This window comes from Sarcophilus harrisii, chromosome 6 (assembly GCF_902635505.1).
Source record: "Sarcophilus harrisii chromosome 6, mSarHar1.11, whole genome shotgun sequence".
NCBI classification, from domain to species: domain Eukaryota; kingdom Metazoa; phylum Chordata; class Mammalia; order Dasyuromorphia; family Dasyuridae; genus Sarcophilus; species Sarcophilus harrisii.
Genome location: NC_045431.1, coordinates 6,199,990 through 6,222,257, shown reverse-complemented (window position 1 = coordinate 6,222,257; position 22,268 = coordinate 6,199,990). Strand labels below are relative to the sequence as shown.

The 22,268-nt window shown below is 39.7% G+C and overlaps 1 long non-coding RNA gene across 2 annotated transcripts in view; it reads right to left on the bottom strand.

Annotated features, from left to right (window-relative positions):
- The window catches only part of LOC116419760, a 127,987-nt gene that overhangs the window by 24,971 nt on the left and 80,748 nt on the right, over window positions 1-22,268 (bottom strand). For both annotated transcript variants that reach the window (XR_004230058.1, XR_004230057.1), the window contains exon 3: window positions 17,170-17,302. This is a non-coding gene — a long non-coding RNA (uncharacterized LOC116419760). The remainder of the gene's footprint in view (window positions 1-17,169; window positions 17,303-22,268) is intronic.

The following is a 22,268-nucleotide window of genomic DNA, read 5'->3' as shown; positions in this document are numbered from 1 at the left end:
TGAAGTAACTCTCCCAGGAGAAGTCAGTATATTGGGGGTATGTGAATCTAAGACTCCCCGACTGAGGCAGTCTCTCTGGGAACTACACCATGCTATGGCCCCAGCACCCAAAGTTCTTTCTAATGTTTTTGTGAAGTAAAAGTAATCCAGGCATTATTCTGGATTTACAGATGAGGAAAGTCCGGTTCAGACAGGTTAATTAGCTGGCTCATTGTCATATACCCTGGAAATTTGGTCACTGCAATACTCAATCCAGGGTAGGAGAGAGTGCTGACTGTGGAATCAGAGGTGCTCGTTTTGAGTACCAGGTTTCTGTGGCACTGGAAAGGTTTGGCTCAGTTACTCCATGTCTAAATCTTTCTCAGATCTGAAATCCTTAAATCTTATTTGTTGTATTAATTATTGCATATTGTATTTATTGTTTTGAGGATGTTAGACTGAATATCCCTAAAGTGTCTTCTATTTATAATACATCGATAAGAACAAGAATAAATTAGTATTTAGAGAGCATTTCAAGATTTGTAAAATGCTTTACAGATACTATCTTATTTGATCTTCAAAACAATCCTAGAAAGTAGGTGCTATTACCAATCTCCATTTTACAGAGGAAGAAATTGAGGCTGAGAGAGGTCAAAGTTATCCTTGGTGCCATTTGAGATCCTAGATTGTTAGGTCAATTTTGGTCCCGTAGCCATGTTCCCATGATTGTTTACTCCAAATTAAGTCTTAAATCTAAACAACAGCAATTTGGGCTGAATGGCCCTTTCCAAAATATGCATAACGCCGATTTAATCTGCATTTGAATAAAAATAGCTAAACTGGCCACTTCTGCCTAGTCTTTCTGGACTCTAGAAAGAAAGAATTGGTGATACCAGTGTCCACTTCACCCTGTGCTGATAAACCTTGTTAGAACCGAAGACAGTTTTTAAGTGGATTTGAGCAGAGGCTAAATAAAAGAAGGGAAAAAAAAAACCCTAAATCTTAGGTTAGAGGTGAGACTTTGTAGGGGAAATTAATTAAGCATTGCACTAAAAATAATTCTGAGTTAGGGGGAATTAGAGCCTCTTTGGACCATGGAAAAATAGAGCAAGGATAGGAAGTGCACTCACAGGGTGTTGATTCAGGCGACATCATTAATTATAATTCATAATCTAATTATGTAGCCTGAATCAACACCCTGCCAGTCTATTTCCTACGCTCCTTGTACTTCCCCACACTCTGTCGATGAGAAGAGGATGTGGTCCTTGAAGCCTTTTAAAAAAATCTTCATATAAGAAGAACAACAGAAGATGTCCCCCATGGTTTTTTCAGTTGGAATCTATTTCCCCCCTTTAGTCCTCGTTAACTAGATTGATTTTCTAATTCTTTAATAAACCAGCATGAGGTAATAGAAAGTGCACTCAACTTGGGAATCAGCAGCTCTTAGGGTCAAATCCTGACTTTGTCACTGACTATTAGCCTCAGTTTGTTTACCTGAGATATGGAGAAAATAATTCCTGTCATGTTGATTTCACAAGGTTCTTGGGATATTAAAAGTGTTTTTCATAATTATAAGGTGTTGCACAAATATAAGCTCTTATTAATTCTGCTGCATTTCAAGTTCCTTATACTCAGTTTCCAATGTCTTATATTTTCTGCCAGGGCTTATTATGTGGTATATATTCTATGTGAATGGTTTCACTATTTGCACTCAAGAGGGACATAGTATATACCAACAAATGATTGGTGGATAAAAAAAAAATAGAAAGCTCGTTATTTTGAGTTTGCATTTTCATTTGAATAAATCTATTCAATGAACAACATTTCAAAATATTAGCACTTGTGACATGAACTGGTCTAAAATTTAAACAAATGAGGCACAAAAATGCCTAAGTAATTTTCTTCTCTCATTTTCCCCTCTCTCGTAAGAATAATGATAACTTTTAAAAATAATTCAGGTGAATGAGCACTCAGCTCAAAACAGCTTTGCTCAGGACCAGCTCCTACTATTTGAATTCTAAAGTGTGAAATGCAGTTCAATCATCCTTAATAAGCACACAGAGGCAGGAACACCTGGATGAATGTAGCATACAATTCTCAAATCAGACTTTTTATGCTTGGGAGTTTCCACTTGCAAAGATTCTGTGAAACTCCGGAGCTGTCCAGGGCACCTCCAAATATGCTGGGTGACTATTATTGAGGGCCTTGGAATGGTTAGACCATCAAGGACACAGGATTTTTTCTTTTGTCTAGGAATTATTGGGGAAGGGAGGGAATGTGCTAAGGGCTTTACAAAGATTATATCATTTGGACCTCATGAAAGCTCTGAGAGATAGGTGCTATTACTATCCCTACTGGTGAGGAAACTGAGGCAATGAGGTTGAAATAATCTCTCCAGTGTCACATAGATAGTGTCTGGGGTTGGATTTAAATTTAAGTTTTGTGTTTCCAGGCTCAGTGCTCTACCCATCCACCCAGCTGCCTATAGCATTATACTGCCCACTTTTCTGCCCAATGGCACCTCAGGGACAGCGAGTCGCTGGCTTCTGAAGAAGCTCATTCCTTAGTGAGGAGTTTGGACATTAGCAGTCATATGGAGCAGAAATATATTTCCTTGTACCTTTCACCCCTTGGCTCCCATTCTAATCTCTGGGCAGAGGACGATAGGGCTCAGTCCTCTCTACTTCATGGTCCGTCAGCTACTCAGAGATACTTGTCTTGATCAGGCCCTCACTTCTCCAGCTAAACATCACCAAGTCCTCCAGCTGATTTGGTCTCTAGTTCTCTCGACTGGGTGAGTCTAATGTGCATATTATAATATCTCTCTTCCTAGTGAGGCAGAAAAATCCCTAAGAAAGGAACATAATTAGTCTGCTTAATAAATCCAATGAAATGATCTTTTTTACTCCAATTCATACTATCTATTTCTATTAGGCTGGGACCAATGACCATCTCTTCCTGTAAATATGACTTCAAATACTTCCAATTTCAATCCATCTGACCGCCTCACTGGATTCATTATCAATGGATATAGTGATATATCACTGGATATAATCACTGGATTATAATCTGGATCTAGGTATTTTAGCAAAGGAACCTGAAGAGATCACAGGAAAGATAGAGTTTACTCTTCTCCCATTATTTGTATCCTAAGTTGCCTTTTGCAATCAATAATAGGGAATCATTAATAGGGAACCAAAGAAAACTAAATGATTTCAACCATTTTATGGGGCAAGACCCCAGGAAGTCATCCTTCTAAAGGGAAAGAGATATGTTTGAAAATCTCCAAATTTGAGTCTGAGCCACTGTAGGATTTTAGAGTAAGCCTTCTACTTAGCCACATAGGGTAAGTTTATGAGGTAAAACTAACTATCGTGATCATGAAGCAATCATTCTCCAATCACCTCCTTTCTCAGGGCATCTCGGGGCTCCTTATTAAGTTGAGTTAAGCTTAGCTAAATGACTTTTATTTACAACCTCCTATAACGCCTATCTTGCCTTCCCTCCTTCTCCCATAAATTTTGTTCTCTGGGTTTATTTGTTTCTGAGCTCAATGTAACAAGAGTATGTTGTGTTCATTTGCAAGGCAAGTATTTTTATGATCAAGTATTTGAAATAAAAATTGTCTTTTTAAACAAAGCTCAGCTCCTTCAGAGAGTGGCGGGCCTCTGAATTTGTACAAGGAAGAAGGAGGGTGGAGATGAGTGGGGAGTGGAAATGGCTGGATTGGGATTCAGAACTGATGTGCGCTCTTTCAGTATTGTCTATCCAAAAACAGAGCAGAAGAGATCATGTGGACTATCTTATTTACTTGCCTTACTTTATTGGGACACCTGTGATGTTTGAGTCATTGGTGACAGTCCAGATCATCCCATGCATTTCCTTAAGTTTCTGGAGAGGCATCGTATCACTGTATTAATTGTCTGGCAAGGGAGGGCAGTAACTGAGTTGTCCATCAGGTTGTACTTTACTTGACGAAGTAAGAATGGGCCTTTTTGTGTCTCATTTATTGAACATTCAAGCCGGGTCATGTCAGAAAGCCCTGATCACATCTGAGTCTTCAGGGATAGTTTCCCTAAAAGGTAACAGCATTTCTACCGGCCACCAGATCCCGCCCTTCCAAACACCTGGATTACTTCCTATGATCAATGAGCTAAGATTTCTGATGTTGCATGGGCTGAGATGAAAAATAAAGGCTGAAATGGAGTATGTCAAAATATCAAATTATAAAATTTTTTATTTACTTACAGTTCTAGAGTCTCTATCTTATATTTGTGATCTCCTCTCTGCTTATAGTTGTCCCCAAATTCACAGAATGCAAATATTTCATATGCTTTTATCCTGTGGTTTGTTGAACCCAGTGAAAAATAAAATAAAATAAAATCCAACTCCCTTATAGATCCACCTCAATCATTATCTAAACTTCCGAACAAACACTTCCCATCCCAGGTTTTTAGGGCAGTGGAAGTAACTTCTGAAATCCTGTGCACCCACGGTTAGGAACTCTCAGAATGCAGGGAGTGTTTTTACCCTTCTTTTTATTTCTTGTGATTGGTTTCTTGCCTGGAACACAGAAAGCACTTAATAAGTGTTTGTTATTGATGATGTTATTGCTGTGTGAGTGCTTGTGTAAGCACCTGGAATTCCTTCCAGGATGTACTAAAAACTGAGGGAAATAGAGAAAAGGACATTGGAACTAATACTAACATTGAATTACAGCTGCATTTATATGGGTCCTGTGTTGGGTCTGCAGTCAGGGAGATCTGAGTTCAAATCTGTCCTTAAATACTTACCAAATGTGCTGTTCTTTTAAAGCCCTTAGAACACTGCACATGGTAGGCACTACTGAAAGCTTATTGTTTTACCCTTAATAAATATCACTTTATTTTATTCTCTCAACAACCCAGGAAAATAGATCTGATTATCACTCTCATTTTATAGATGAAGAAACTAAGGTAAGTTAAGTCACTGGCTTAGAATCCCACTGCTAGGAAGAGTCTAAATTTAAACCCAGGACCTCTATCTCTCTGTCCAATGCTCTGCCCACTGCTCCCCCCTTCTTTAATCCAGCTACTAGCCCCAGGGACACAAGAGCTAGCAGTTTCATGCCTGGGGTTCCCCTCTTGCTTTTGCTTCCCCTCCATCCCCACTGCCAGGACTAGAACCTTCTAAACAGACCCGGTCTCCAGAATCATAAATCATCACCCAACAGATTCCCAGAAATGGGAGTTCTCGGATGCTCTGGTGCATCCCATGGGAGCCCAACCGACCCAATCCAGAAGCCTTGACATTCACAGACACTTACATGGTGGTCCACCATGAAGTCCAACTAGGGGCCGTGGAGAGGCAAGGCCCCCCACAGGGAGCTCCAGGGCAGGCTTTCGCCACTTTCTTCTCTGTCCTCATCGTCCATCTACTCTGAGCCCAAGTTCTCCCCATGAAAAAGTCAGGACAATTAATATTCCAGTGTCATCAGAGACAACTTACTAGTCCCCCCTCTAGTCATCATCATGGGGCAATTCAGACAGCTGGGGACAGGAAGGCAGGAGAAGGAATGACCCGCTCATACCCACCCGCCTCCTGCCCTTTCTGCCATTTACCTTCCCAGACACTCAAGAAACCCAAAGTACCTGCACCCATCATTAATGGAGAATAAAACTGTATGCATGTGTGTGTACATGTGTGTTCTTCCTTCCTTTCTTCCTTTCCTCTCTTCCTCCCTTCCTCCTTCCTTCTCTTTCCTTTTTTCCAGTCCTCCCTCTTTTCTCCTCTCTATCCTTCCTTCTTTCTTTTCCTCCCTGCTTCTCCCCTCCTCCCTCTCTTTCTGCCTTCCTTCTTCCTTCCTTTCCTCTCTTTCTCTTTTCCTCCCTTCCTTCCTTTTTTTCTCTCTCCCTCCCTCCTTCCCTTTCTCTCTTCCTTCCCTCCTACCTCTTTTTCTGTCTCCTTTCCTCCCTTTCCTTTTCCTTCCCTTCTTCCTTCCCCTTCTCTCTCTCCCTCCTTCCCTTCTCTTCCTTCTTTTCTCTCTCCCTCCCTCCCTCCTTTCTTCTCCTTCCTTCCTTCCTTAGGGAAGGGGGAAAATAAGATTTAACATGAAAATAAGTGAAGCAGAAAACAAACTTGGACTGAGATGTGCCCCAAACAGTGTTCCTATTTCTCAGTATACCTATTAAGTCCACAACAATGTTCAGTCGCCATTACAGGATATTTCACCTAGGCAGACAGTGGCTCCTGAGGCTATGTCAGCAGCAGCCCACATCTGCATTTGGAAGATGATTGAAAGAGATTGGATCCAACGTCTGCAGCTTCCTCAGTGGGAGCACATCTGGCAAATTCCACTCGCCCTGAGTTTCCCAAAGCTAATAGAGTACACTGACTCCCCCGGGCTCTGAGCCCACTGGCTTTTTGGGGGAGTTTTCAGGTTCTGTGTGATCCCCAGGAAAGGAAAACAACAGAGTGGGAAGCAGAAAACAATAGATTCAAGGTTGCCATCATGTCATTATTATGGGGAAAACCTTAGGATTCTGGGATTAATTAGGGTGAAATTTCTAAAGAAAGAAGTAAGGTCACTGGAGTTATGTTTCCATTGTGTTGTATCTTCAAAAACCACCATAGCTTAAGTCAGGTCCTAATTATTTCCTTGATTCACTATTATAATAAGCTTTTCACTAGTTTTTTTGCTCCCCCCCATCACTGTTGTCATCTCTGTCTCTCTCTTTGTCTCTGTCTCTGTGTATGTGTGTGTCTCCCTCCAATTCATCCTTGACGCTATTTGCAGATTAATCTTCCTTATGCACAGCCCTGATCCAGCCATCCTCTGCTCTGAATCCTTCAGTGGCTCCCTGGTGCCTACCAAACAGACTTTGGTATCTGTAGATTACCTTGTAAAGCCATCTACAACCTGGTGCCCGGATAGTGGAAGAAAACTGAATGCCCATTCTTCTCCATATTCATCTTGGGGCCCCTCAGTGAAGAGATGGAGACGAGATCAGAGGTCAACAACTCCAACCTGCTGCTTCTACACATGAGGAAAGTGACATCCCTTCAGGAACATTCAGGAATATTCCTTTTCTCCAGTTAGGATTTTAACCCCAAACTTCCAGCAGCAAACCAAACTTCTTTCCATGGCTTTGCCTCTGTTTCCATGTCATTTCATACATCTGAGATGTCTTCCTTCTTATAATTCAAATATCATTTCTTCTGTGAAAACTCTAAGCAGCCTTCCATCCCCATACCTTGGATAATACTGGGTTTCTACCTTTTTTACGAGCACGATCCTGTTCTATGTTGATACTGTGGTTGTTCAGTTGTGTCCGACTCAGTGACCCCATTTGGGTTTTCTTTGCAAAGATAATGATTTGACATTTCCTCCTTTAGCTCATTTTACAGATGAAGAAACTGAGGCAAACAGATGGAGTCACCTGCCCAAGGTCTTGCCCAGTAAGTGTCCGAGGTCACATTTGAAGATGAGTCTTCTTGGCTCCAAGCCTGAAGCTCTCCATGCCATGGAGCCACCTGAGTGCCCATCATTCTGCACCACGATTATTAATAAATTTGAAATATTTCTTTTCTGGACTAGGACCTCCCCAAGGGCAAGGACAATGTCATTCAGACATTGCTCCCCAAGTCTACTACACGGCTCTGTACACATTGGCTGATTGGAGCATTTTCCCTTAAGTTTGAAGCTTGAATAGTAGAGACAATAATTGTCAAGGCAGTTCCAAAGAAGGAGAGATCACAAAAATGCACAATGAGTTATGAATGGAAAGGTCAATGAATGAGGGCTTTATGGAAATGTTAGTTTGGGGGGAAAGGAGTCTAACTTGACAACATGTGAGATTCCTTTTAAGAGAGCCGGGAAGATTTCTTCTTGCTTAAAGAAGAGGGAAAAAGCAGTTTTATTTTTGTGCAATTCTTTTTTTAATGATCTAGATGAGAGCCCTACTTTGTTTGCGTGTTATGAATAATGAAATGGGAACAACGTCTATTGTCATAATGCCGGTTCTGAAACATCTCTGCGCTTGGAAGTGCAAGGATCTAGATCACCATTTTAGAGAAACTGAAATGAAATATTAAGCCTGGCCTGGAAAGTAGCTGCCCCAGATAAGCCATGACTTAAGATCACCATAAATGGGAATGTTTGGAAACTGACAACAGAAGAAAATCCTGGCATTGATGACAGAGATTCAATCCAACAAATTCAACAGGTTTCTATGGAAATCAGATCTCTGCCCTCTGCACTGCAGGGTGGTGGACACACAGAGGATTAAGATGTGACTCCTGCCCTTCAGAAAGTTATGGTCCAGTTTTAATCTCTGCTCCCTCTTCTCCTCTCCTTTTATGCCCTCTTTCCCTCCTTCCTTTCTTACTACTTCCTTCTCTTTCTTGCCTTTTTGAAGGACATCTATACCACCACCTTGTAAAGAGGACAACTGACAGGCCCTGATTACTTTCTCCTGACTGACCCTTTCCCTAAGTAGGGCTGGCTATGACTTAGGAGACTAGGGATTTGTTGTTGCGGGAACTACCTGTCCTCCATCTTTCTTTTTCTCCTTCAAGATACCTGTGGCTCTACTTTGTCCAAAAGGTCGAATTCAGCAGGACAGTCAGGCCCAAGTTCTGGTAGTAGGGATAGCTCATCTGTCCACGTGGGTTCCTTCGCTGTCTTTTCCCTTCCCTTCTCAGAGGGGGTCATCCTGTTCCAACAGAAGTAAATGGGACTTACAGGTTCTCCCCCAAAGTCCCTGATAACAGATCAGAGAGAACTGAGAGCGGTCGTTCTTGGGCTAAAAGATGGCACTGGAGCTGATGGATTTTCTGTAGAAGCATTTGCCTGAGGCAGAGGGGTATGTGCCATTTGGCCAGAGAAGGAAGCTCGTGGACAATATCTAGTCTGAGAAAGGAAACTTCTGAAGCAGCAGACTTTTTAGAGAAAGCATCACGGCCCCTAAGATTTAAGGGTCAGGAAGGGGACCTGTGACTGGTGGTAAGGAGAGACCTTGGCCCCCCTTACTCCCTCCCCACACTTCCTGAGAACAATTTGAATAATATTGATCTAGTGGGAAGAATAGTGCAGAGTCAGCAGCATCCAAACAGAATTGCCTTCTACAAGTTGTCTCTGGGCTATTTGAGTAGCTAATGTGCATTCTACAGCAGCTCACGAGTTCCTAGAAGTCCTTTAAGTGCCTTATGCTCTTTTTATATCTGCTTGTGAGCTCCTATTTCTAACATTTGGGGAAATTAAACAACACGTTATATTTAAACCCTATTGGATTGTTTTCCTGGAGTAATCTTTGGGTGAGGGCAATAAGCCAAAGAGAGATGTCACCCTCTTGTGGTCAGCTCTCAAGAATGGTCACAACCCCAAGGCTCAGCTCAAAGGGCCTGTTCTCCATTTTCCCAGTTGTCTGATTCCCTCTCTTCTGTCTCCTTGGGACAGTCCAAATTGCCCATGCCCTCCCCTATCCGTGTGACCATCTGCCTTTCAGTATCATGCCGTTTGTAGGTCTTTCTTTTCTCCACTATTCGGTTTTTTTTAGGTCTAATTTAACTTTATATTTCCCAAAGCAGATACTGCAGCACTTTATACTTAATATTCAATAAGCATTTGTCAAAAAAGACTGAATTAATAAATGACAGGAGAGAAAGCCAGATTTGTGGGGGAAATGGTAAGTTCATTATTAAGCGTGTCGTATTTGAGAAGGGGGCCACAGGGTGGCCTAGTGCAGAGAGTACGGATCAGGAAAATCTGGGTTCAAATCTGACCTCAGGTATGTAGCAGAGGCACTTGCCTCAGTCTCCTCATCTATAAAATGGTGAAGAAAACGGCAAATCACTCTGGTATCTTTGCCAAGAAAATCCCAGATGGGTTATGGAGAGCTGGACAGGCCGGAAAAATTTGAGAAGAGTGTGGGATCTTTAAGGAAAACTAGCTAAGGATTCAGAGGAGAGAGTGAGAAAGGCACAGGGGAGGGGGTCAAATGCTCTCTATCCCATAGGGTCAGTCAAGGCTTTAATTGCCTGTTCTTGGATTATGTCCAATTGGCACCGGAGACTTGGGGACCTCAGGCCTCTGCTAGGCCCTCTCTAGGCAAAGCCTAACAAGATTGTAAAGTCTCTTTGCCTTCAGCAAGGAAAAGATGTTTCTGTTTAACAAATCAATGGTGAAGACATGTTCCCACATTGTTTACATGTTTTAGCTAGACAGACAGAAGGGCTAGGCGGGCTTGATCAGCCAAGTCTGACTGTTTCCCTTATCGTTCAAGCCCAGTTGGGAAACAGAACCTCATACCTTGAAAATCCCAACCAAAAACGTCCTCTTCCAGCACCTTGGGGAAAGTCAGATTCTATCTGTGGAGGTCTGGGGAGAGCTCTCATTACTTCAGAAAGAAAATGCACAAATGCCTTCAAGAAAGGATTTTCCGTTGGCAACCCTTCCCCGCTGAATTTCTGGCTGTTTATGGTCTGCGATGTGCCCTCTGGGGAATGATGGATTTCATTTTGGCTACTCCCTTTGTTAGAGATGGATGGATGAATGAATAATAACACTGGTATCTTACTTTATATAAGCTTTCATGAAGCTCTCTCAATACCTTTTGTTTTTATATCATATTCATTTTTGAATATTCTCTCTCTCCCAACCCTGGCCTTTACCTCTCTAAACCCCAGTGAGTTTTCCTTCATAACAAAGAAAAAGAGGTAAGAAAAACCAACATACCAACTTCATTTCAAAATGTTCTGAAATGAAAATTGTATTCTATATTGGTTTATACAACTCTTCCTGTTTTCTTCTGGATTTCTTATAGATATTTTCTTCCTCCGCCTCCCTTTCCTCCTTGTCCTCGTCCTTGTCCTCGTCCTCGTCCTCCTCCTCCTCATCCTCTTCTCTTCCTTCTTCTCCTTCTCTTCCTTCTCCTTCTTTTTCTTCTTCTGTTTCTTCTTCATCTTCTTTCTTTCTTTCTTCTTCCTTATTTTTCTTCTTTCTTTTTCTTCTTCTTCTGTTTCTTCTTCATCTTCTTTCTTTCTTTCTTCTTCCTTATTTTTCTTCTTCTTCTGTTTCTTCTTCATCTTCTTTCTTTCTTGTTCCTTATTTTTCTTCTTTCTTTTTCTTCTTCCTCTTCTTCTAGTTATTTCTGAAAATACTATTAAAATGGTTGGGGCAGAGGAGGGATGAAGATATGGGGCATGGATGGAGAAGATAGAAAGTCTAGGAGGAGGGTCAGGAATAAAGTTTGGACATGAATGATGGTTTGGACGGTCCTAACCTTATAAAGAGAGTTCTGGGAGGAACCAGTCAAGTGGAGGAAAGAATCACAGGGGTAAAATATATTTCCAAATGTGAACTCCAGAGCTGAAGGGCAGTTTCAGGTTAGAGAGGCATTGTAGAGAAAGTCTAGTAAGCTAGTGAGGGGTAACAGGCTGGAGAGGGTGTGGATGGCTCAGGGAAAAACTCTATCCTTGATACTGGACCAACAGCCTAAAATGCTTGTTTTACCAATATAGGTTTGACCCATAATCCTCATGCAAATATTTCCTGACTTTCTAGTACCTGACTTTGAAAGCTACAAAAACTGCCCATTCTATACCAGGAACAATAATGACACAGAGGAATACCAATAGTCACTGTTTTTCCTCCTTGCCAAGCAGAAGTTGGTCAATGGTCTCATTAGCTGGGCTGGAAGGAATGGGGAAATGGAAGGTCACACTACTCGCAACTTTTCTCCTCACTGCAAGCTGATCCCAGAAGTTGGAGAAGGAACAAGGGGAGAAATAACAGAGCTGGGGCAGACGGCTTATCAAAGCTGCATTCTTACACAGGGAATACACTTTTCCCTCAGAAATACTGTCATCATAAGTAGTGGTTGTCAAGATCCCACAATGTTTAAATGCCTGAGTCCTCAGTCTCTACCAGAGTCCTTATGGCTCAAAAGGGAATTGATTCAACTTAAATGTCCTATTTTACTTGTGGACCCCCCGCCTCTGATATTTCACTGTGACATGTAGTGAATCAGCATTATGAAAGACTACACTAATAAAGTATATGCTCCAGAAGAAAATAATAGCATTTCTTCCTTTGCTCAGGAAATAACATGAAGGGGGACCTTTGACCGGTTATCTCAATGGTCCAACTAACCAAATAAAGCCCAGAAAATACAAGGGAAGCTCTGAAACTAGTTTTAGTGTCTCAGATAAGTTCCTACTCAATTTCAGTAGATGGCTTAAGAGTTATAAAGAGCTCCCAGCTTCATCTGCACTGTTTGTGTGATGCTATTTATTCTGTGATTGGGGGCACCTCCTAAGTCAGTAGGGCAGTGGTGCTGAAATGAGGCAATCTTGGTCCAAAGCTGGACTTTGCCTCTCACTTAGCCAAGTCCCCCTCCCCAGATTGTAGTCCCTTATCTGGGTGTCTGACCAGAGGAGTACAGTTTAGAAGAAACTGTCTGGGTTCGTACTCTCTCAGACTCCAGAATCACCTCCATTCACCATGAGATGAAAGAGTGAGATTTAGTGGAGAAGAGAATGTGTGAGTACGGGACAGAGCTACATAAAGGGCTGGTTCTTGTCCTTGGTGCTTGAAGAGGACCAAAATGGGGTCAAGGTACGGTGGGCAGCTGTGGGTGATAAGAGTGATAAGAGCTTGGTCAGGCACAAATAATCCCAATGAACATTTGCAGTAGATGTAGGTCTGTAAGGCAGAGAATAATGGGTATCCTGGGAAAAGCACCAAGTCAAATAAGCCATGGGAGAAACAAGAAGTTAGTCAGGGAAGATTTCGGATCCATGAAAGATTTTGAAGTCTATTTGTTCTTTGTAATCCCAAAGAGTAAATATTAAAGGGCACAGATTTTACTCAAAAAATATGGGAAAATTAAAATTGTTTAAAAATGGAGGATGATGTCTTAGGAGATAGGAAACTCTGTCACTGGAAACAGTCAAGGAGAAAGAAGTACAACTACATTTTAGGGATGTTATACAGGGCATGTATACACTGAACATGGCATTGGTCTCTATGATCTCAACTCCCTGCTGGGATGCTGTGTATGTGTGTATGTACACAAAGACACACACATTTTAAGTATAAATGAATGTGAATTATTTTTGTCTTGATCATTTTGTTTTTTCTTAAGTTTTAATCTTTCAATTTCTATTTGCTGAATACTTCTTATGTACCTTACACTTATGTACTTAAAGCTTCTTGCTTTAAGAGTTATAAAATTCATCTTCATTTCTAAGAGTTTGGCCCAGAAACTTCAATAGAAAAACAAAATGGATGATAAACATGTTTCCCTCTTTGTATGCATTTGGACAGATTGCTCGTTGAGTGAGTCTATTTATATTTATTGTATGCATGGTACAGATGGACCAAGAGCTAGGCCCAGAGTTGGATAGGAGTAGTTCTGGCTAGTGGCCGCCAGAGTAGCATCACGGTGCAGAGAGTGCCCTAGACTCCCTGAGTTCCAATCTGACCCCCAGTCTCTTTGGAGCCATGTAATCCTGGCCAGTTAACTCTGTTTGCCTCAGTTTCCTCATCTGGAAAACAAGCCGGAAAAGGAAGTTTGCAAACCATGTCATATCTCTAGCAAGAAAACCCAAAATGGGATCAGGAAGAATTGCACACGACTGAAAATGACTTAACAACAATAACAACAAAGCCAGGCTAGATTACGCTTAGGGAAATGGTCAGGGTTTTCATTTATCCAAACCTGCTTAAAGTCTAATGGATCTCTGATCTCATCCAAGTGGAGATTTCCTCCAACAACATAGACTGCAACCCATCTGTTCCCACCCATCCTCTGCGACTCTTACATATGTGTCTTCTTTAGATTTCCCTGGAGGAAGTCCATTCAATACTGTGGGGTCTCAACACTCTGTCCTGATATTGGGAGATTACTGGACTTGGGCTATCAGTTACTGCTGCTCTTGCCACATGACCAGCCTTGTTGCTTTTTTTCCTCAAGCATTTCTTTGATGTCATACTTGATTATAGTTCTTGTCACTCCTTGTTTGCAGAATATTACAATATATTTATATCCTCATACCCTACATGTATCCTCTGCTGCACTTTGGGGGAAATGAATATTTAATTCTTTAGAGATTAAGATATTCCCTGACTCACAGACATGCAACAATATCGGTATTTCCAAGCTGGGTCTCTGTGTTGGGGAGAACTGGGCATTTTATTAAAAGAATCGAAAAGTTTCACAAAGGCAATCCAACCCACTCTTCTCCTTCTGTTCAATTCTGGGCCCGCCTTAATATCCATTTGCAACCAATCAACAAGTAACTAAGCAGTCAGCATGTGTCAGGCACTGCGCCAAATGCTAGAAATAATAATAATACTTGTGCTTCTATCCAAACCGCCTGTGATGACTGATGGCTCTCCAGGACGTCTACGTCATCGAACTCTGAATGTCTTAGTCTAAGCAAGAGTCATGATGATGATGATGGTGGCGGGCAGCTTTTACATGGCACTTTAAGGTTTGCAAAATGCTTCACAAACATTATCTCATTTGGCCTTTACAACAACCTTGGGAGGCTGGTGCTCTTATTATGCTCATTTTACAGATGAGAAAAATGAGGCAGAAATTAAGTGAGGAAAGCCTTAAGCTGTGATTTGAAGGAGGGTAGGGGATTAGAGTTGTGGTAGAGCATCCCTAATTGAGAAAGTGAATTATCTAGAGATTCTAATGACTCATTTCATTGTTCCTACCTCCCCTCTTCCAATTTCTAAATTAATATCTACATAATGGTATTTCATGCTAAAATAATAATGTCTATAGGGAAAGGGAACAAGCATTTATTAAGTATCTACTATATGTCAGGCACTGTACTACATATTTTACAAATATTACCTCATTTGATCTATAGGAAGCTGTATCTGGTTATTCCAGTTTAATCCTCAAAAACACTGTAGCAAAGGACAGAGAACTGATTTTCAGCTCAAACTAGAAACTGGATTCTCTCTTCCCCTATTAAGTATCTTGGCAACCCAGAAAATTAGTTTCTTCATCTGTGAAATGGGTGGGTGGGAGTCAAAAACCTATGCTCTCTAAATTCTATAGAGGGCTAGTTCGAGCCTCAAAATGCAAATTTTGCAATCAGGTAGCCATAGATTATAATGTGAACCGGTGTGATGGCGGTTCTGTCTGTCTCATAGGCTCGGTAAGGAAGGCAGAACTCCCTGAGGCCCCAGGGAAAGTAAGTGACTGGAAAGAAATGTCAGCAAAAATGAGCCTCCAATTTCATTACTTCTGGAAAACGAAGCCGGGACTATTGTTCTGGGCCAGCTGCCAGGTAAGGCCACTAACTGCTTCAGAGCTTTTCACCAGACCCTTTTCTGTTTTGAATAGAGTTCAACTCCACTGGTTAACAACACAGTGAACTCTCGAGGTCTGTGATAAATTTAGTTTCTGAATCTAATTTCAGTTCTAAGGGTGGGACCTGTTCTTTAGGACTAATTTGATAGTTTCTTGATACTGAGTTCTTTGGTACTAATTTTGATAGTTTTTTTCTCACTCAATTTCTTTGTGTGAAATACAGACACAATATTTATAAGTATGTATGTTCCTGTTCCAAAAGATCATGGCATCTTATATTTATAGCTAAAAGGGACCTCATGACAGCATTTGGACCAAGCCCTTTATTTCAAGGATGAGAAAGCTGAGATCCAAGGAAACTAAGTGATACCCAAGGTCAGCAGAATCATTTGAACCCAGATCCTTTGATTGCAAATCCATAATTCTTCCCAGAATACTATACCACATTGCCTTCTGTATAAAACAAGGGATGATCCCTGATCTATTTCCCTCACAGATATATTGGAAAGATGAAATAAGATAATATATGCTAAACATTCTGCATTTGTAAATCAATATATAAATTCAATCTTTTAAGTAAATATTAATATAATAAATTTCTGTTCATTAACTTGTATGCATTTAATAAACATTTATTGTACTCTTAGAACTGTGGTAGTCACTGGAGGAAATAAAATGTTTAGATAAGGCCTTTCTCTTACAGAGCTTAATATTGACTTGTTTGCTGAATGTTGAAGTCTAGTGGTATAGAGCAATGGCCCCTCTCTTCATTAAAAGGATGCCATCTTGCCTTCCAGTTATTAAGTCACTTGATCATCTACTGAAATATGTTGAAAAAGGTTTGGTCTCTGGGTCAGATGCTCCCTAAGATAAATGCTTCCCACTAGTGAGAGTTGTTAACAAACCAGCTGCTACAGGAAACCCAGATTTCACTTGACTGTATAAGATAGAACGGAACCATTGGGAGAGACAGAAAAGTAATTCAAGATTTAATGCCATCTTTCCCTTTCTTTTTCCAATTCTGGCAACAAGAGAAGAAACCAGATAATTAAAATTACAAGGACTTAGGCAACTTAAGTTGTGTTTCAAGTTCTACCATGGGGCAACCTTGGAACTTGGAGCTTGAGTCAGAAAACCTATTACTTGTGACACTGGGAAAGTCACTTAGATTTTCTAGACTTCAGTCCTCTCATCTATTGTGTAAGAGGATTGAAAGAGACTTTCAGCTCCAAGTATATGATCCTATGCTTCTGAGTTTTCCCACCTGTAAAATATGAATTTTAATAATTGTACCCTCTCCCTCACGGGGCTGTCATAAGGAGTACATGAGAGTGCTTTGTAAGAAGCAAGTGCTATACATAGAACGCCTTCTGGCATCCCTCACCCTTCTGTTCTGACAGGCTGGATTTCTAGAGGACAATGACCATTCTCTCCCCAGGGTTGTGGGGCTAACACTGCCAGCATCCAGGGTGCTCCCCCTATGTTTCTCAACCAGTCAACATCAATTAGATTTAAGTATTTACTGAGAAATTATAGTGAGGACAAAAGTTTAAAAAAATACAAATTGAGGGAGGAGTATGTTCTTCCTTTGCTTACAGAGTCCCTGGAGGGAGTGGCCTAAAGTTTAATGGATGGAGGGGGTCATTCATATGTGTGAGGAACATGTAAGGATGAGGAGTGTCCCCCAACTCCTTGCCCTGGAAACCCTTTTCTTCCTTCAGGGTTTCTTTTCTTTAGGAACCATATTGGGGATCAGCAAGTCCCTTTTTTACTCGGTGGGTGGACTCCTTCCAGGTAATTCTGCTACTGGGTCTGTGTGCTACAATTGGGTCAAACAGGTCATTTGGCTGCTGTGCCAGCCTCTCACCAGACTCACCCGCCCGTGCCCCTGACTGATCATCTTGCTTCTTGACTTTAGTTGCTTGGAGAGACCTTGGATTATCTTTCTTCACCTTTTCCAGTTCTCAGGGCTGCAATTTGATGAATTCCACCTCTGGATATTCCTTCACCTAAGACCATGAAGAAATAAAAACAAAACAATAAGGATTGTACTGTAATAGTCTCCAGAAGAGAGAGAGAGAGAGAGAGAGAGAGAGAGAGAGAAGAGAAGAAAGAGGGAGAAAGAGGGAGAAAGAGGGAGATATTCTCACGGATGAATGGTTATCATAGGACCATATTGTCAGATAGCCAAAGATGGGATAGGAGCCGTGGACAGTTCCTGGGCTGGATAGTTGCATTGTTCTCAGATTTTGTAGCACCAAATGGTCTCAGAGATGAGGTAGTCTAGTTTTCTTATTTTACAGATGACTAAGTGGCTTTTGAGAAGTTAAGTGACTTATGTAAGGTCACACAAATACAAAGCAGCAATTTTGATTTGAACTCAGGAATTAGCTCTCTTGGGAGCCCTACAAGAGTTCTATGTCTTCTTTGACCTGAATCTGTTACAAATTACTTTCTGAATTTTCCACAGAACTCAGATTCTTTGTGTAAATGAAGCTAATACAAATAGCCCAAGAACACTGAAGCTCTTGACTTCTGCTTTTTTGACCCTTGGATAGCGCTCTTTCCCTTACCACCAAATTATTTTATTGAGATCTTTTTCCAGGCAGCGTGAGGAGGGAGAACTCATACTGTATTTTTTTTTTAGTACATTTTTGAACTTTTGTACTTTTACTATTTGGTACATAAATGAACCAGCACAAGGCTATTGTGAAGATGAAATGCCATGATAAATGTAAAATGTTTTATAGCCACATCATGAACATTTTTATGGCATATTCACTGTTTGTACCCATTGCTCATCTTGTAAATTATTAAAATGAAGATGGGATACGAGGCAGAAAAAAGGTGAACAAGCTTCTAGACCTTTTTATGTATGTCATAGACCTCCTTTGACAGACTGGGAAAACCTATGGTTTACTCTTTAAATGCACAAATAATCCATAGAAGTACAAAGAAAAGCAAAATAAACATGCAATTTTTTTCTATTCAAGATTGTGAATGCTGGATTAAGAAGTCCTGCTTAAAATGTATATAATGCAGCATAGGGATTTTTTTTTAAAAAGATCACTTTTAAAAACTATCCAGGCTCCATAGAGGTGTTACTATGCTATTGTCCTGTGATTTTTTTTTCTTTTTAAATTTTTTTTCTTTTTTCTTTCTTTTTTTCTGTGATTTTCATATATATATATATATCTTTTTTTTCCAACTGAAAATTTGAATATCAATGAAAGCTACAAGTTACTGTGCATTACAGGAGCCCTCAGGATTTTGAGTCTCCTTTTTCAGCTGGCTCATTAGTGCAAATGTAGCAAGAGTGTTGATTCATTAGGAGCTTTTTCACTGACAGGAGTACATTCATATGTAAAAAAAAATTGTGCTGCAAAAATTGACTTTCATCAACAGCAGGCATTCAGTACTCTGTTTTTAATCTGGGCCTTGCATCTTTAATAGAGCCTTGCTAAAGAGCCAGGAGAACACTGTGGATGAGAAGCGTGCAGATTTAAAGGTCAAGCCAGTGATTTCAGGAAAATAGAAGTACTTGGTTTTTAGTAGTTTGCTTCCTAAGTATATGATTTGAAATGTTTTTGATTATATAGCCCTGGAACTCCAAGAAGACATAGCTGTATGATTATATCTCAATGAAAATGCATTATCTATCTATCTATACATATACATACATCACATGCATATAAACATGCATACATGTACCATATATATATGTTTATGTGTGTATACATATGTGTGTGTGGAGAGAGACAGCTGGATTATGTAGCGTAGTCTAGTTAAAGGCAATGCTGAGAGCAAGATGGCCTTCTGTGTGCCAGGAACTGTGCTCTGTGCTGGGTTCCATCTCTGTCACTGGGACACTAAATCTCTAAATCTCCCTGGAGTTTATGGATCCCGTAAGTGATCGGCTATGGATGACTATCACCCAGGGGATCCTTAGTCACTTCCAGCTCTCCCATCCTCTCTGGGTTATTCAGAGTCTCCTCCAGCTATAATTGTATTCTCTGGTTCTTTGATTCAGAGGTGACTTGCCAGATTTTGATCTGAGTCTCTAACCCTCCCCCATTTTTAATGAGAAAACTGAAGCCAGAGTGAGACCCAAATGCACAGGGCTAGTTACACGATATCTACCCTCTGGAAGGGAGGAAAGGCAATTTGCCACATGCCCTTTTGATGTTTGGAAGTACTTGTTGGGTAAAGAAAGCAACAATATGATCTTGTAGATGTTTTCCAGGATTGAAAAATAAGACCATGTCAATTTGAAAGCCTAATATGAAGTCAGATTTGTACCCCTCTAGGGTTAAGACTGGATCTTTGTATAAGATGCTCTTCATGGGTGGAAAGGATTCCCACTTGATCCCGTGTGCCTATGTGAGGGGCACAATTAACTCGAGAAGTTGAGAAAAGAAAGACTTTCTTCCTCCCTCCCTCCCTCCCTCCCTCCCTCCCTCCCTCCCTTCCTTCCTTCCTTCCTTCCTTCCTTCCTTCCTTCCTTCCTTCCTTTCTCTTCCTGATTCCAAAGAAAGCCCATATGAAATTCCAGATGAATTTCAGAGGGAAATCAAGAGAGAAAGAAAAAGGACTTTAGGAAGGAAGGGGCAGGCACTAGAGGAGCCCACAAATGTCCTCCCCAAATAGATTCTGGGGATTTGTCTTCCCTCAAAGCAGGAAGCAAAGAGCTCTTTCTTCTCTTAAACCATAAGACCAACTCTACCCTCACTATCACACAGGATAGAGTCAGTATCCTTATCAATAACGAGGAGAGTGTTATACAAATGATTCAATTTTGATCCCAAGATTGTATATTAATTAGTGGAAAATGTGCCTACCAGGAGATAAAACATCATTGTTTCTATTTTCTAGACCTCTTTCCTGATCATCAATCTACAAATTGACTACAAATTTGACTACATGAACATTTAGGGCCCTGAACCTATAATTTATTAGTAATCTATATCTATCCTTCTATAACAGTCTGATGATCTTTTTGCCCATCCAGAATCTGGTTATTTTATATGTACCCTGCTCTATCCCATGCCTGCTGTAAATAAATCATTTTCTTTGAGGAGGAAAGTATAAAACCATTGAAGATTCAAAAAAGGATACTACTTTTCTAAAAAAGTCAGAAAGAAACAAACAAAAATTCAAGTAAACCATCTAAAACGTGGTTTTTTAAAATAGAATGATGTTTCTTTTAAAAGATATTTACAAGATAAATCTTTTAAGAGATTAGTTTTTTAAATATCTTTTATATTTCCCCCTTGATATAGAATTGAACTGGACTCAGCTTATTTAGGGTTAAATTCAAGTCAGGTTTTCAGTAAAAGTTTGTACCTGAAAAACTGGTAAATGCTACAAATCGGGGCTTGATTTATTATTTCAATTCAAAATAATGGAGATAATGTATTAAGACAGATTAAACTTCAAAGTATGACTTTTCTGCTTATATTTTTCCCTAGAGTCAGCTGTTAAATATTCACTAGCACATAAATAATCACTAGCACATCTCTATTGTATCCCTACTTTCTTTCTGCTCCTCCCAGAAGGTCATCCTCTATAACAATTTTAAAATAAACAAAGGAATAAAAGGAAAACAAATTAATCAAAACTTGGCAAATGGAAAATATCTGACATTATGTACTATATTTTATGTCGTTAGACCCCAGTCTCTATAACCGAGGGAACAGAGATATCCTATCATATCTTTTCTTTCAGGGGAAATTTGATCTTTATAATTTTGAATTATATAACTATATTATATAACATAATATATATAATTATAATCCACTATATATGAATTCACTATATATATTCACAGTTATATAATTCATAATATAATTCACTATATAATTACTAAAACAAATTAATCAAAACTTGGCAAATGGAAAATATCTGACATTATGTACTATATTTTATGTTGTTAGACCCCAGTCTCTATAACCGAGGGAACAGAGATATCCTATCATATCTTTTCTTTCAGGGAAAATTTGATCTTTATAATTTTGAAACTTTCAGTTTCTATTGCTTTGTGGTAGCTGTTCATTCCATTTACATAGTTGTAGTCATTGTGTGTGTTGTTTTCCTACCTTTGCCTACTTTACTTTGCATCAGTTCATATAACTCTTTTCATGCTTTTCTGTATTCATGTTCATTGTATAGCACAGTAACGTCACGTTACATTCATGTACCACCATTTACTTAACCAGTTCCAAATTGATGGGCATCTACTCTGTTTCCATTTCTTTACTTCCAGAAAATGTACTCATAATTATTATAGTTTATATGAAAACTTTTTATTGATAAACACTTTGTGTTATATACCTAACAGTATGATCTCTGTATCAAAAAGTATAGATGATTTATTCACTTTATTTTTTGTACTCCAATTTCAATTAGACAAACTATCAAACATCTGAGAGGCAATGTTCTATGTGTTGGAAATACAAGGGGAAAAACAAAAGTACCTGTTTCTTTAAAGAACTTTGATCCTATTCAAGGTAAGTCCTTATTTTTAAATCTTTTTTTAAAGAAATAAACCATGGATCTTGTAAATAAAAAACTATAATAATAATAATAAAGAAGTAAACCATGGGGAAAAAAAACTGATGTCAGTCTGTATATACATAACTCCTACCTTAGCTAATCCTTTGTACTGCCGAGCGTTCTAAAAATGATTTTAATGGATACACAGTCAATATACACACAAATATATGCAAACACGCCCATATATGTATATAAAGGAGGTCTATAGCACTATGATATTTATAAGCATAACCTTCATAAATATCACATACACATAAATTTTACATATATATATATATCTTTAGATCCATTTTCTCTTCGATTCTTATAATGTCTCTGTGAGGGAGATGTTATTATTTCCTTTTTAAAGAGGGACAAACTGAGGCTCAAAGAGATTGAGAGACTCAATAAAAACTAGAGAAAGGATGCAAAAGTCCAAAGTCC